This window comes from Struthio camelus, chromosome 8 (assembly GCF_040807025.1).
Source record: "Struthio camelus isolate bStrCam1 chromosome 8, bStrCam1.hap1, whole genome shotgun sequence".
In the NCBI taxonomy this organism is placed as follows: Eukaryota; Metazoa; Chordata; class Aves; order Struthioniformes; family Struthionidae; genus Struthio; species Struthio camelus.
The window spans coordinates 19,940,901-19,957,163 of NC_090949.1; the positions used below are offsets into that span (position 1 = coordinate 19,940,901).

The window sequence follows — 16,263 nt, forward strand, 5'->3', positions numbered from 1 at the left end:
TAGGCTAAGTCAAGATTTTTTCTGTTGTTGCTTTTTTTTTTTTTTAATTAAAGTAACTAAAAGTTGTACTTACATGGTTTTTTGTCAAAGCCAAGTACTGCAGATTGGTCAGATAACTGATTTCTTCAGGGATGGAGGTTAGCTTATTATAACTAAGATCCAAATAGTGCAACTTTTTACAAAGAAATAGCTGCAATGGAACATTTTTAATATTATTGTAATTTAGATACAGTTGTTCCAGGTTTGACAGCGCACCAATCTGCACCGGGACATATGAAATGCTGTTGTGCCACAGTTTTAAGCAAGAAAGATTCTTAAGATGTTGAAAGCTAATTATTTCTTCCACTGTTCTGAGATTATTCTCTTTTAAGTCAATTTCATGCAAATTGTTTAGAGTAAAAATAGAATGGGGAATGCGCTCTAAATCACAGCAGATTAATTCCAAGGTTCTCAAGTTCACCAACTTCTTCAAGTTATTTAGCACTATCAGTTTATTTCCCTCATTGTTGATAGACAAGTGTTGTAAAGAAGGCAGAAGGTCTGTAACCACCTGAGGTATACGGGAAAGGTTGTTTTTTAAGTGAATTGATCTCAGATTTTTTAGCCCCTGAAAGCTTTCATTGTATGTGGAGTTGTGATGATCTAGCATGAAATACCCTGTTAGGCATAATTCCTTTAGGTTTGTTAGATGAAAGATCCAAGGTGGAATCCTCCCCATCTCGCTAGATTTTAGACGCACTGTTTTCAGATTTTCTTCTAAAAAGCTCATTGCTGGATAATCCACAGTTAGTGATGAATGATAAACATTGAGTTCTTTGAGATTGACTAGCTGGGACACAGCTGAAGGAAGTTTGGCTTCAGGAATAAGTTCCAAGCTTAGGACTTCTACTTCTGTCAGTTCAAAGACGCTGTCCGGAAGACCATTTAACATGAAGAGGTGAAGTTCAATCTTGTCCTGGGAATTTCTTATTAGTTTATTTTTCAGTTTTTCCACTGACCACTGGTTGTTAAGATTTATCTGTTTCAGTTTGTTCTCACTCAAATCAGACAGGAATATTGAGAACCGTTGTGAATAAAGAGGATCATACTGATCAGCCAAGTGGAGGATAAATGCAAAGTCATTCCTCACATCAGGTATATCACTGTAATTACTTTTCTCTCTCAACTTCTCGAAAGAATATTGCTTAAGTGAACTTCTTAACATCCACCACAAACTGTAAGTACAAGTTAAGCCATAGAAGATCACTAAAACAACATAAAATGAAGCCAAAACTTTAAAAATTTCTGCTAGTGAATAAACACACTGGTACCTTTTGTAGCCTGTAAAGGCTTGAACATCAACTACGCAATCAATTTCAAGTGTAATAAAGGATAAATAATAGGGGACATAAATTATTATTATTACAAATACAACAACTTTGACTATAATCTGTTTCATATACACTGTATATATGACATCCTTCTCTTCAACATGTACTCTGAATTTCTTCACTTTTTCAAATATAGCTTTAGCTTGTTCCCCTTCTTTTTTGTCAAGAACACTTGAGGAATTTTCTCTTCCCGTTGTTTCCAAGCCAGGTTGCGCATATGGCAGGGACTGTCTGCTCGCACCTATATCTACTGAATTCCCAGGTGACGAAATCACTGCTTTTGATTTGGCTATCGGCAAGCTCCTCACAGATTGCTCAGCAACTGTTTCTGAGAGGGCACGTGTTGTCCATGGAGAATCAAAACACTTCTGAAGAATGGCTACAAAGTGCTCAAGCCTGGAACTTGTACTAGGATAGTAAAGCCAGAAATTACTGCAAGCTGCAAAAATAAAGGTATGCAGAAGCACTAGGTATGGAAAAAATTTGGCAAACCAGTGAAGCTGTCTTTCATAACATACTGCATCAATATAGGAATACTGCTGCCGATGAAGATCATTCTGGATTTTAAGTGGGATGATTATTTGTGCTGTGGAGCTAGAGGACATGTTAAGGTTTGTTTTAACTAAATCCCAAGGCACGGCACAGTGATTGTCAAATTCTAGCTTGCAAGGAAGACAACACAACACTCTTGTTTGAGTAAGCTGGAGAGCCCCAGCGAGCACAGCAACTAGCAGCATTATCATGGTAAGGTAATACCAGAAGACGTCCCACCATGGTTTCAGTATGTGGTAGGATGACTGGGCATCTGCTAAGTATTTGAGTTCTGTTAGCGTGATCATGACTTTCACCTGTGAGAGAGCAGCAGCTGGTGTAGGGGGGAAGAAGAGACACACAGTGAGAAAAACTGCTTTTAACAATTCTCTATTAAACACCTGCAGCTTATCACTGTTTTCTTGATTTTAAAATACATGTAACATTGGCCTAGCATCCAAAGCATAGCGAAAGGACCCAAGAACTCCTGATACCTAACCCTAGCTATCATCTCATTATTTTATTTTAAAGAAAATTACTTGGAATGCAAGAATTTAACCACAGAGTGAAAACTAGCACCAGAAGTTAAGAGGAATATATTTTGACCAAGCATTTGGATACTGTTAAAGTAAAAGCAACAAGCAGGTCAAAGTTAAAGAAGTGCTTATTAGAGATATTACTAATAGTTCTTCACCTGTCCTTAAACTGAAGTAGTATTAAGTATTATAATAGTAGTATTAAGTATTATAATGAAGTAGTATAAGTTATATTCTCCTTTATAAGAACTAGAATCAGAGCAATGTATTAACATGATCACTCTTGTAATTTAGAATATTCTATGGATTAAATCATTCCATCCAATCAACTAAGACTAAATAGTTCATATAAATTCTAAAACAGCTATTTACTGCAATTGACAAACTGTAATAAACAATTATGAGCTTATATTTGAGTGTTATTCCTACAGGATTCATACTTACTTTACTAATTAAAGAGAATAAAATACACAGCACTCTTCAATCAGGAGGTCTACACCTTTTAAAATTCCTTGGACATGCCATCTTTGCATTTGTCTTCATTCTGGTTGGAAAAGTGTTGAGTAAACTTCAGTAGGTGAAATCATTAGGAATAAAGAGCAGACTTTTCAGCTTTCATCAGAATGTTGTCTTATTGCAGAGACCAGGACCGTTAGGATCTGCACTGTTACAGCTACACAAAGTGGACGAGAACAGTCTCAGACACGATCATCTAGAAAATCAGAGTCTTGCATGACCTAGCCCTATTTCAACTGGAGTAATACTCGTTTGGCTAAAAAAAGCAATGTGAAAATAATACAAGTAATATGCAAGGCTTCAAGCAGTAAAGTTCAGTCATAATTTTGATATATCAAGGTTTGGCAGAGAAGTAACAGTTTTCCAAAAATACAGGCCCATATTTTACTTTCTGAGCAGGTAATAAAGATTTGCCCAGTGTCAATCGCGATACCACAGATGCTACCAACTTAGAGGAAACCTACTATAAAGGGCTGCTAAACAGTAGAGATACCGAAGAATGGTTCTCTTCTATTTTGTTAATATACTCTGACTGGACATTTCAAATCCAAACAGAACTGACAAGCAGCTATAAAAAGAAACAGCAGCAGGACTGAGGCAATGCTGTATTCTTATCCTAAGTTCACATTTGGATAGCAAGAACAGCCCCAAGAAAGTTAATTCCCCTTGCTTTGACAACACAATTTTTAATAGAACATGGAAACTTACCAGCCCCACTCAACCCAAAGCCACTGGAGGAGGACAGGTGGTTACAATACACTCCTGCAGAGAAATAAAGTATCAGATCATGAAACATTTGGATTACAATAACTTTTAGTATTTGAGCAACAGCTTATTAGTCCTCCCACAGCAGAGTCTTTTAAAGACTCAAAGTTTGACAACAAATGGGGGGGGGGGGGGGGGAAGAGACAAGATACAGCTAGCTCCAAAGGTCTATTTCAAGCCTAAGCCTCTACACAGATAGGCTTTTGCACATCTAGCTAGACTAATTTAAGCTGCCACCCCTCCCAAGTATTTAACTGGTCATCATCTGGAAGTTAATTTTCCTAAAGTAGAGATGAAGTAACAGCCCTTGTCATCGCCCTTTCGAGTACTAAAAGTCATATAAGCTCAAGTGGTTTTGCGTTTACATGAACAGTTACTAGTCCCACAGCTGAACTGCTCTAATTTTACTTGACAAATCACAACTTCAATCACTCCAATTAAATCTGCAAAAGCATATCTGCAAATGCATTTAAAAAAACAGCTATTTTTGTATAATTCTCTGGGGTTTGAGCACAAATTCATAGGTGTAAGAACAAGAAGAGATATTGAAAACAACAGTACTAAGACAACCATTCTGCAGTGAACATCACCTGGATAGTGGCTCACCTCAAGCCAGAAGTGCTAGATTTGAATGTAAACGGAAGAATAAGAAATAAACTTTCCAATTCCAACCTAGAATTAAAACCAATGGACTAAAGGAAAGATTTGGGATCCTTATTAACAAAGCAGTTAAGAACAGACACTTGGGAGATTAACATGCAGAACTATGGAAACAGAAAGATAGGAGCAAAAGGTATAAATAGCACATATTTAACAAAGCAAACATTTAAAAGTCAAGATGGTCACTGAATTGGCTGAGAGCTTAAAATAAGCTCTAATTAGCATGATGCTAGGAGTAATTTTTCTTCCTAATAAATATGTGGGCCTCAGCAGGGACTTGGGCAGATCCCAGTATTTTAAGACATTGCATTTACAACTGTTTATTAGAGAAAGTTTAAAATAATAATATCAATAATGCATATATGTACTTTGATACAATGTAACGTTTTACCTTAAAAGGCCACAGTAGAAGTATAGTTCACCAACTATCTCACCTGGAAGATACATATTTTTCTTTTTTCCAGAAAGAGAATCTACAGGATTCTTAAATATAAAGGCTGCTTTCACACTTAAGACTCACTTTATATGCCACAGCTGCTTTGCTTCTTATCTACCACCTACTTAAAATGACAGTCTATAGAGCTACAGCTCTGATTCATAAAAGTATTCCTATCTAGAAAGGGTGTGCGCACATCTGTATTTTTCTAGGAATGGACTCTACAAAGTTAGAATTATGAAAAATAATTCCAGCAGTGTCTATACCTAACCCTATTTGTATTAAATTCTTCTTCTGATTGCTTTCTGTTCCCAAAGCCTGATTCAGAAGACCGTTGACTATACAGAGTCTCTGGCCTTAAAAAAAAGTCATCTTAAAAACAGACATCTCAGAATTCAAATAGAAGGTGGTAGACACTTTACTTCAAGAGATTTATCACGTAAGAGAGGCCAAAATTGGACACAAATGATGTTATAGGAACATCACTTTTTTTATTTCCTTCCTTAGCAAAGTGGAAGGTTTTTTTAAACTATTCATAACAGGCTCACAAAAATCTAAGTCTGTCCCAAGAGATTAAAAGAATAAAAGAAAAATAATACAAGATATTACTTACATACATCATGGCAGACTTCCAGACAAAAAGCTTTTGGTAAAAATCCACAATTCTGCAAAAAAACATTCCCAACCAGGCAATATGCTATTTTGAGTATGCAAAAAGCCAAAGGTGTACCAACTGGCAATAGTTTCCTGTGCATTCTTATAGAAATTCCTCCTGTGAGCTGAACTGCACTTTCCTGTTTTACCCTTTCTTTCTTTATCGCAAGCTTTGAAAAAAAATGACATAATCATAGTTTTTTTCATTCTTAAGTTATTCCTTATCATATTTCAGTAGTATCATCAGATAAGGGATCAAGAGTGGACCGTGATATGAAGAAACGAGTTCCAGTGAGAAGCTTAACGTTGCTGTTGGTTCCTACAAAACATGAATTGCCATGCTTCTTGCTTATTCTAAAATTCCTTCCAACAGAGCAACAGGAACCAGTTGTAGAAACTAGTATAGAAATACAGGGAGGTAGAAGTACAGGACCATCAGTTTTGCACTTACAAAAAAGCTCAGTCAGTATGTTCTAGTTTCTATGTATACATTATTTTGTAGAAGTATGTCCTTGTGAAATACTACAGACAAAAAACTGAACTTAAATCACTTTTATTAAAAATATATTGCATAAATTTGAGTACAGGCATAACCCAGCACAGCTTCCTTGTGCAACACCTTAACACTGAAGTGGTTTGTTTTTAATATAGACTGAGTTCTCACAAAGTGAGACTGAGAGACTGACTCACGTAATTTGTAAGGTCTGTTTATATAAAATGCTTTCTTTGTCACCTCCCTACTCTGAACTGGATAGCTGTTATTCTCTCTTACATATCCTAAAGAACAGGCAGTGTTCTTTCTGTGGTTTCATAATACTTTCTAGTAAAAATTAAGTGTCACAATATTAAGTGTTTGAACATTTAAGCTCTGGTCTTGCTGATGACTACTTTTTGAACATCCTGATAATGCAGGAATATTCATTACAATTCTACTCATATGAAATAAAGCTTACTATTACAGAAGTAAACAGTATCTGAAATAAGTACAACAAACATGTATTAAAGATAATTTTGCTCAAGCTAGTTTTCTTAAAATTGAAGTTTCTCAATTCAAATTTTATCTGTATGCCAAGAGTGAATAATCAAATAGAATAATGCTGAAGTGCAAGGGGTTTGATAAATTTCATCTCCAGCAGCTTGCAGTCCATATCAAAGACAGAAAAGCTTTTGAAAACAGCCTAATTCAATTGGCAATCTCTCTTCAGAGACGAGACACAGAAGTTTATCTCCAGGCGAAGTGATGGCTTCAGGAGAGTTATCTCTGACTAGAACTGGCCCTCAGCCCAGAAAAATAAAGATGATCATTTTATAGGCAGTTTTTTGATTACTTCAAGTTTTAGAACTCTGGTCAACAGAAACAAATCCCAAATATGAATAAAAGGACATAATTTTGAAAAAATATTATCTATAAGCAACAGAAAACAAAAGATGTCATTTATTGTCGCGCTACTTTGTCAAATGGTCTCAAGTTTAGTTACTGATTACATAACTTTAAGCACATTCAGTTGGGGATGACTCTGAAGCAAGACACTTCTACCCAAAGGATGAAGAACAAAAAAAAAAAAAAAAAAAACCACCACACACACACCCCACACAATACTGACAGGAGGCTTTCTTTTATTTGAGATGATACTACTTTTGTTGATTAAGTAGGCAACTGGTGTTTTTGACACACTATGTTAATCAAAATAGACTCACACAGCTAAAGCGTACCTTAACAACTATTCCAGTGACTATCTTGTGTTCTTCCCCCAGAGAAACGCTTTCATGAAGTTTCCAGCCAGGCTCTTTAGCCTCATTCTGTTATTCTGACAATATAGGATGTGCCTCTCAACTCTAGCTAGGGAACGCTAATATACTTAAGTAAATTTGTCCCAGTTTACTGTTTTACCAGTGAACTACCACAAGTGATTCCTGAACTACAATAACGACTTAGCTTTCAGCTAAGTTATCACTTTTCTTCCAAAGCTTAGGCAAAATTAAATAGATTCAGTAATAAACTACTTTTACAATCAGTTTTGCTTAATGAGCTTTTTTGAGACTCTCCTATGGGATTCCTAGTACCTGCTTAGTCTCATACACGCGGCACAAATCTCCATTTGCAAGTAGAGCCTTACAAACATTCCCAAAGGAGAAAAAGAAACCTTACCCCCACTCATCATCTGAAACATACCTTTCTTAACTAAAACTTTGCCACTATCGCATTTTTCAAATGTCCTTAAACAAGAAAAGGAACAGACACTGCAAAAGTTCTAGAGCAGATCTATCTCTGCAAAGGAGGAGACTGCTATATATGCTCTTAGCAAAACAATCACCACGACCATCTCCTTAATTTTTTCATCAGTTTATCAACAAGTTTTAGAATACCTAAATCAAACACTACATCTGATATATGGTCTTTCAGAACCTATACTTTGACCGTTTGTGTTCATACGCAGATTCAGTTTTAGGATCTTTTGCATATGGATTTATTTCTGCATCAGTACTCCACTGAATGCAGACCTGCATTCAGACAAGATTAGAGAAGGCTTCTTTCCAGTTTGTTCTGAAGAAGGTCACAAGTGATAATTACATAGATATAATTGGTTATCCTTTTGTATTCGAAAGAAATCTGAAGACATTCCCACACTCTGCAATAATCAGTTTATTCCTCCAGCACAGGATTTCGAGACTATAGCAACAACATTATTATAAGTTTTCCATGTCAACCTTTCAATTAAGCCAGGTCTAATTACATCTATAGACAATCTCAGCCATCTGTGTGTGGATTAACTAGAGGCCTTGCCTTTCCCAAACACTCTGGCCATCAGAACAGTACTGCTGAACATAGTATGCTTCTTAAACTGCTGTTTAAGAAGCAGTCCTTGCTGTCTAGAGAAGGCTGCTTACACAGGACTATTTTTCAGGGGGAAGAAATGGTTTTCATGATTAGTATAAAATTTAGAAAATAAGGTTACACTTACAATTTTCACTTTATGCAGGTTACCCTCCTTCCCTACTATTGCTTCAGGGTTAACTGCACAGCACATAAAAGGCTCATAAAGTCCTGCAAAACTAAGCAACTACTATCCAGCACTACCACTACCATAACCGTAGCAAGCTGGAAGCACAGATTAGAGTGCAACAAGGCAAAGATAGTTTAAATATCCAAAATATCCAAACATCCAAAGGCTTGAACACTCCTAGATTCAACACAAAAAGCCCTTCTTTGAGTAGGTGAAAAAAATTCTTAAAGGCAGCTTCACCTAGACACAGTATATTAGTCTTGACTTGTATTACTTCTTTTCTCTAGTACACTTAATGCAAGAGAAATACTTTATCATGCAGTCTAATCTAAGCCGAAAATACATTTTCTTAATTTGATTTGTTTTACAAGCACAAGACTCACTCTTGAAATTTGACTGGGCAGGATTAAGTATGCTACACTACGTACTTCCAACCTACGTCTGTAGCACTCCACAAAAACTGTCTTCCTTGAGTCATAAGACAGTCGACTTTCATTAAATACCATCAACATGCAAGTATTAATCTTCTCCCTGTTCAAGACAACTGGTACAGAATTAGTTTTTGGTAGTAAGACATGCCACTGGGCAAACACTCACCAGGGAGACAGAACATCTCCAAACATTCCAGTTGTAGAGGTAGGTAAAATTAACATACCCTTAGGCCATACAATAATGAATCACATTGGTGATGTTTGTCCAACTGCATAAGGTTACTTAAGTCTAATTTTCAATGGTGGATGAGAGGGAGAAAGTCAGTCAACTATTTTGACATTAAACCTCTAATGGAGTTTTATTACAACTTCATTATGCTAAAGGTAGGTTTTTTTTTTTCTTCATAATCAGAGAGCAATTTTAATTAATTTTTTAAGCTCCCCCTCTAACCCAGAGAACAATTTTAAATACAAATTCATATTCAGACATATTTACTTTGGTAAAAACACTTCCCCAGTCCTCTTCAAGTGCTGAGGACTGCCGTTCTAGCTAAAACGGAATGTCAGTCTGTGCTCCTGGAAGCACCTGCACAAGTGAGAAAAATCTATGCATACAAATTAAAAATTTAAGTGCAACTACTTGATTTAAAAACAAGTCTAAGATCAAACAGCTGGTGAGACAAGCAGTTTGCTGGAACAACTTGTTGCAAAACAAAACAAAAAAATCAGCAGGTAGGATACAAACTTCGGTCTCTAAACGGGTATATTTAGAGAGTTAAACATGCAAGCAATCTGATCGTTAATATGACAAGTAAAACAGAAGGTCATCCATTTTGCAATGAAATTCAGCTTATGTTGGCTTTGAAAAGGGGCCACACCTACACAAGCAGGATCCACTCCTAAACTGTATTTAAAAAAAACAAAAAGACTAATTTAAACATAAACTTAAAGCCAAGCACGTTTAAAGAACACATCAAGGATCTCCTTGTAGACAAGTCTACCTTCTTTTTAAAGTGTTAGTGGAGTTATGTGCAGTAGGAATGAGAGAGCATTGAGATACCAGGTTCAAACTGTAGACTGGATATGCAAATTTGCCCTTCCCCCCTCCCATGATTAAGGAGCCACACGTCTACCACCTGCCACATCAGTGTATTCAAAGAACCTCATAAGGCAAATTTAGTTGGCCAGTTCAATAAGTGAAATTTTCTGACTGCTGTCCAAAACAGCTTCGGCTCCATACACACAGCCTTTTGATCAGATCTTGGACCAAGTTACAGAGATTATCATACCGAGTACAAGATCTTTTGAAAGAAAAGAGGTAAACAATCTGATAATGCAGAAAGACATTAAAAAAAGCCTTGCACTTCCATCTAATTTTTTAACTGTGAAGAGTCGCCGTAGAACTAAAGGATTTTCAGCAAGTCTGATGTTATTTGTGCATCACTGTCTGAAGGGACAGTCTTGTGCCAGCATTACGTCTAGATACATATTCTTCATTCCTTCCTCATATCAAAGCCAACAATCATGCAAACACCAAGGTGAATTTGTTCTGCAAACTAATGTCATCCCATGCAAAAAGCAAATAGTTCTCCTCTGGATCAGCTGGCAGGAAGAGCTTCACGTAGTGCCTGTCCACATCCTAAATGGAGAAAGTAGACATGCCCCCCCCCCCCCCCCCAGCTGTGGTTAGGAGCTGTACTAGAATATGAAAATCGAATTACCCTTTCAGGACACCCATGTTAGTCTAAATGCTAAACCAGTCCACCACCTGCACAACCATTACCACCAGCTGGAGTGCCTAATCAGGATGGACAGATATGGTGAAAGAAGTTTTAACTGAAGTATACTATCTTAAGCCTACTATATGTGCCACACAGCAAGATACTGTCCCAGCCATCACAGGTATTCAGGCAGTGTTCAATCTATAGAAAAGAAACCATGTTACTTGTCATAGCTTTCTGATTCCATTTCATGCAACTGGCTCCAAGAAAAGTGAGACAGATCACCCTCCCACACACTTCATCCAGTCTTCTGCAAAAGAGGTGCAATATTCTCTGCATCAATAAACAAAATATTTAGTTGTGCATTTAGAGTTAGTATGAGTGTGAACTGTTTCCATCCTCATTCTATAGTTTGTCATTTGGACAAAATAACAATCAGATTATTTCAAGTAGTGTACTATTATGCTCTGGTAAGTAATGAAAACTTGCCTCATGATCTTGCAGAATAACAAGCTAATACCTGCCTGCCTGCTTTACAGGGGTAAGCTAGGAGAACTAATTAACAACCAATTAAACAGAGATAAACAGAAAATGTCTTGCTTTGGTTTCCCAAGTAAAAGCCTATTTTACATTTCTAACTCATCTAAGGAGAAAAGTCTGTGGAGAAATGGATCCTGCTTTGAGCTAAAAAAACCTAACAGCCACCCAAACTAACAGCATCTGGTATGAGCAGAGGTTCTACAGAGAACAGAGAGAAGGTGCAAGCAAACAAAACTATGTCACAGAAAACAAACTAACAAGAGTTAAAACAGGATTTTTTTCAAAAGTCAGTAAGTTAGAACTTGGCTAAAGGGGGAAAACCTCTGTCTTAGTGTGGACACTTTGCCTCTATTTCTGAGATAGAGAATAAAGGCAAGGGCAGGAAAAAAAAAGAAAACAGAAGTAACATTCAACATAGACAAAAGACCCCAGAGTAACGAAGTCAAATTATCAATAGCATCCTAGAACAGCTCATGCTATCACAAGCCCAGAAAACATACAGAATAGCAAGTATCATCTATATTAAAAAAGGAATAAAAAGTCCAGTTACAAATCCATTAATTTTTTCCTTCAAAAATAGCTCTAAAATCTAGCATTAAATTAAACCCACAGAAGTAAAAGGTAAGCAGAGCTTGCCAGATCAACTAAATGTGTTTCTTTGATAAAGTAACTGGTTTTCTAGACAAGCTAAGTGTGAGAGATTTAATCTAGATTTCTGGGGGGGGGGGGGGAGGGGGGAGAGAAAAACAAAAACTCCACACTTAGAATGATTCCATATTAAATCAACTAAGACAAAGCTGGTAATTTTACAAAAATTGTAAGCAATTCACAGAAGGGGAGATGGGTCACAGGCCATGCTGAATAAGGAATGATTGAACTAGGGAAAAAAATTTTGCATCTATAAGGATTGAGCAATAGGAATAGCACAAGATGGAAAAATATGCAAATGACTAACTTTTTTTTGCTGTAAATCATGACTCATTTCTTGGAAGCAACCAGAAGAAGAGGGGAGGAAATCTACCTGTACTATTCTCTTGTAAGAGGAATATGAACCACCAGCAATGACGTAGCCTTAAGAACAAAGGCTGTCCTACATTAATACCAAAGAAAATACTTTTACATTAAAGGATAACATCCTTGTACAAAGTCCATTTGGATGGCCAAAGAGCATTATCAGCCCAGCTTAGAAAAAGCCAATAAAAAAAAAAGCCTGAACTGCAAGACTAAATGATGCGAGGAATGCTGACTTTTAAGAAATTAGACTAAAGGAAGCAAGCTTTCTAGCATAGGAAAAGGATGAGTGCGAATATTTGGGGGAATAGAACAGCATGGGAAACACATCGGCCTCCTCAGGATAGAAATGCATAGTCTATCTGTGCTCAGCTAATGCTTATCCAAACCAGCATGGGAGGAGACAGCTCTGCAGAGATGACTGCGGGCATGCCATGCAGTCAAACATTCCAGCCCAAATGTGCTGTGCAAGATACCAGGATAGCAGCACAGATTATACTCTCAAATGATACCTAAGAGGAGGTTTTTTTTTTTTTTTTTTTTTAAAAAAAAGCTTCCTTTGTTGCTTCCCCCACCTCCAGTTAGATTTCAAAATCACTGCTGCAGTGCCACAGACAGAAATTGCACACCAATACTACAAACAGTCCTTACCTCCAAGTTCTAAAAGAAATCTCTGAGAAAATTTGAATAGTAAGTCTGAAAACTCAAGGATATACCAAAAGCAATCTCAGCAGATCCAGACTGGGACTGATATCTGTGGCATGCTGTACTTTTTATGGCTCTCCCCATCCTACACAACAGTATGCTGCGGCCCCTTCATCCCAGGATAACAAAGCCACCTTTCAGAGGCGCGCAGAAACCTTCAACTGCACGAAATTAGGTTAAGATTTTCAAATTCATTTTTACTTTGTTATTCTTGCAACCACATTCTCGGGTCTTCCTCATGCTGAGAAATATGAGCACAGAACAAGAAAACAAAGGTATCAGCAGTATCCCTCCAGCATTCTGAAGGAAGCCTCAAAAGTGGCTATTTAGTTCCGCATACCAAGCTAAGTACTAGAATAGGATTTTAATTTTTTATTCCCTCGCTTTCCAGAAGTCAGATGCTCACTATGTTCGTTCATCATGCTGTCACGCTCAAGACATCAGAAAGCAAAGCAGAGGAAAATAACACTACAGAACGTTGACTACTTAGTATTACAAGGCTTCTCTACCAGCAGATTCTTTAATCTTAGCATAGTTCATTATCCTCATTCTTTAAGGACAGTAGAAGTACAGAGACCAGCAGCATAAAACAGTTTGCTTAGTAACAGATCATCTCCCCTGGGAAAATGCAGGGAGTTGCGCAAAAACACTTTGTCTCTTTTCAAGACACTGGTTCTTGGAAAAATTATAAGTGGCCCAGAGGCCCTAGGAATAGCCAAGACACATTCTGTGAGGTTACAGGATTCAAGTCTGAAATAGCGATATATTCTCAGAAGCAGAAGCCTTGAAATAAGTCCACACACCTAAACTAGCTCAGAATTAGTTTCTTAAGTACCACCAGCCATACTGCTGTCCCAGGAGAATTCTTCGTGGACTTCAAAGCCCGCTCAAGGTGTCAGGTAAGCATTTAGGTTGATTTTGCAATCCATGAAGATACTACGCAGCTATAACTAGGTTATCAACATAATATACATTATATGGCAACATAATACCATGGGTAATGATGTATTAACTACAGCATGTACATGTTCTGACTTGACGTTTCTAGATAAAGAACCTGTGAGGACTGCAACATCAAACCGAAATAAAGATGGAAGCAGCCAACATTTTTCATATCCTTAGGCAGTTCCCCTAGTTTTGCTCCTAAATGCCCCAAGGGCTAAGTGGAAAGTGTTTCAGAGCAGAGTACCAAAATCTGATGTTCTGAATATTCAGAACCTCCATTTACTTAAGTTTCTTAAGTCAAATAACTGCTTTCTTATACAATAACCATGAGTGACCCAGTTGATAGAATTGTTTACCCCCAATTGCTGAAAAGCTTTCAGCAAGAAGCTTCGTTTCTTTCTACCCCAGTTCCCCAGTTGTAAAATCATAGTAATATTTAAATACTTTATGAATGTGAGAAACGACAAGTTCTATACTGTAATAGCGCTTAACATACTAGGTAACAAAAGAGGCTCTCATGAATTATACAAAAGGTACTGTTAAATTCTGGTAGAGCTGAAAGTGCACATGCTATTACTCCTAATGGAGGTTGGCCTCTTTCAGACAGTTATCTTTGCCTAAACTCAAACAAACTCATATTTAAAGTCTTTTTTCTATTTAGAATAATCTTGATATTCCTAAAATATGAACAGTTATCTAGTATTGTAAGTTAAAAATTCCAACATCTGACCTAAAAAGGAAGCTGGTGTTTTTTCAGTATTAATAAACTGCGAGGACCAAAGAGTGTCCTATCAGGATAACAAATGTTATGAACAAACAGAAAACATGAAGTGAGATCAGAAGTCAAATATATACCAAATATATTTTCTGTATATGCAAAGATACTACCACACTCCAGCATAGCTACAGGATTTAAGAACAGTCAAAGAAAAAGTGTTTGGGTTTTAAGTTTTCCTGATGCTGCATAAGTTTTATGAAGTCTTTCCAGAAGGGAAGATTATTATTTCCACAGACCACAGAGAAGAATTTAACTGCATCTAGGAAAATGTAATTATCAGGGCAGTCACACAAAAACACATCTGATTTCACTCTATTAGTTCAGACATTGGAAAGTTGATTCATGTTTTCAGCAGTAGCTAGTGTCTCTTCTTAGAGCAAAAAGCATTTCATCTTGTTTAATAGGAAAGACAGTCATGCTTGAAAGCCAGCTTGACAAGATGAAACATTTGATTTTAGATGTTCAGTCTAAATAGCTGAGATAAAGTCATGAGAATCAGTATAATCGCCAGTATGCATCTGTTTAAACTCAACTACTCTTTGCATATGCAAACTCTCCTGAAAGCCATCTTGCTGTTTTTTTAATCATTTTCCCCCCTGCCCCATCAAAATAAAAAAAAAAAAATTGTGAAGCTCAGCAATCAGATATAAGCTCATCTGAAACAGAAACAGGATAGGTTTTACTAGTTCTCCAGTAGTGAGCGTACTTGCTGCCTGCACAGTCATCTCAACTTCTAGAATATCTTTGTTCTGTCTATATCATGCATTATTCGATGGAAAAAGGGCCCAGCTACATTTTTCTTTTTATTAGAAAAATAACAAAAAGATTGAAGGACAAATTTCACATTATTGTACAAATGATATACTAATGCCTAAACACAACTTTTTACCATTTCATGACTGCATGTGAGAATGTGTATTATCAGAGAGCTAAAAGCAGCATTATGCATACCTATCAAAAGCATCTCCTAGAACTAGAGTAAATTTTAGAACCAAGTGCAAGTGGTCAGAGTTGACTACTACATTAATCCTGCTTTGTTACTTGGACAAACACAAAATTAGCTTAGTACTTACATTCACTCTTCATACTACCATCAAATCCTAGTTACATTATGCAATACATACAGTCTTCCACCGCCCCAAACTTTATGAGCAGGCTGAGCAAGGAGATCTAACAGTTGGCAAGTTTCTTGAGGTAGCTGCAGTATTACCTGAACAAAAACACTTTTCAGTATGAAACCAAGTTTAATAACTCCAAAAGCGAGAGGCAAGGTTTTACCATCAAAGACATTTAAGGACTTTGAAGTGAAAAAACCCTCAAACCCACTGTTTACAAGAAACTGAATACTAGTTTGAAGCAAAGCCAACTACTCTTCTAATACCTCCAGTTCAGTAAAGTAAATTTGAAATATCCCATCTCACTGAAGTGATGTTTTGGTGCTTTCCTGACTTTGAGTCAGTGTCACTGCAAAGTTAATATTTAAACAATGTTAATATTTAAATAACATGTTTACTCAGAAAACAGTTTTCCTGCAGTGCAAATGCACTGGCAAAGCAATAAAAATCATTTTCACACTTCCACTTTTCATGGGCTGGTAGTGTGAATTTATCACACTTTTTAAATGATTTAATCACAGTCTAGGAAAAGATAATTTCAACT

The 16,263-nt window shown here is 36.8% G+C and overlaps 1 protein-coding gene across 4 annotated transcripts in view; it reads right to left on the bottom strand.

Moving 5' to 3' along the window:
• LOC104149082 (leucine rich repeat containing 8 VRAC subunit B) overlaps positions 1-16,263 on the bottom strand; it is a 63,160-nt gene that overhangs the window by 43,112 nt on the left and 3,785 nt on the right. For 2 of the 4 annotated variants that reach the window (XR_011142554.1, XR_011142553.1), the window contains exons 2-4: positions 3,662-3,715; positions 2,882-2,981; positions 74-2,235 (exon numbers count right to left, since the gene is read on the bottom strand). The gene's annotated coding sequence lies outside the window, so the exon portion shown is untranslated. The other 2 variants (XR_011142555.1, XR_011142556.1) reach the window with 2 other exon arrangements.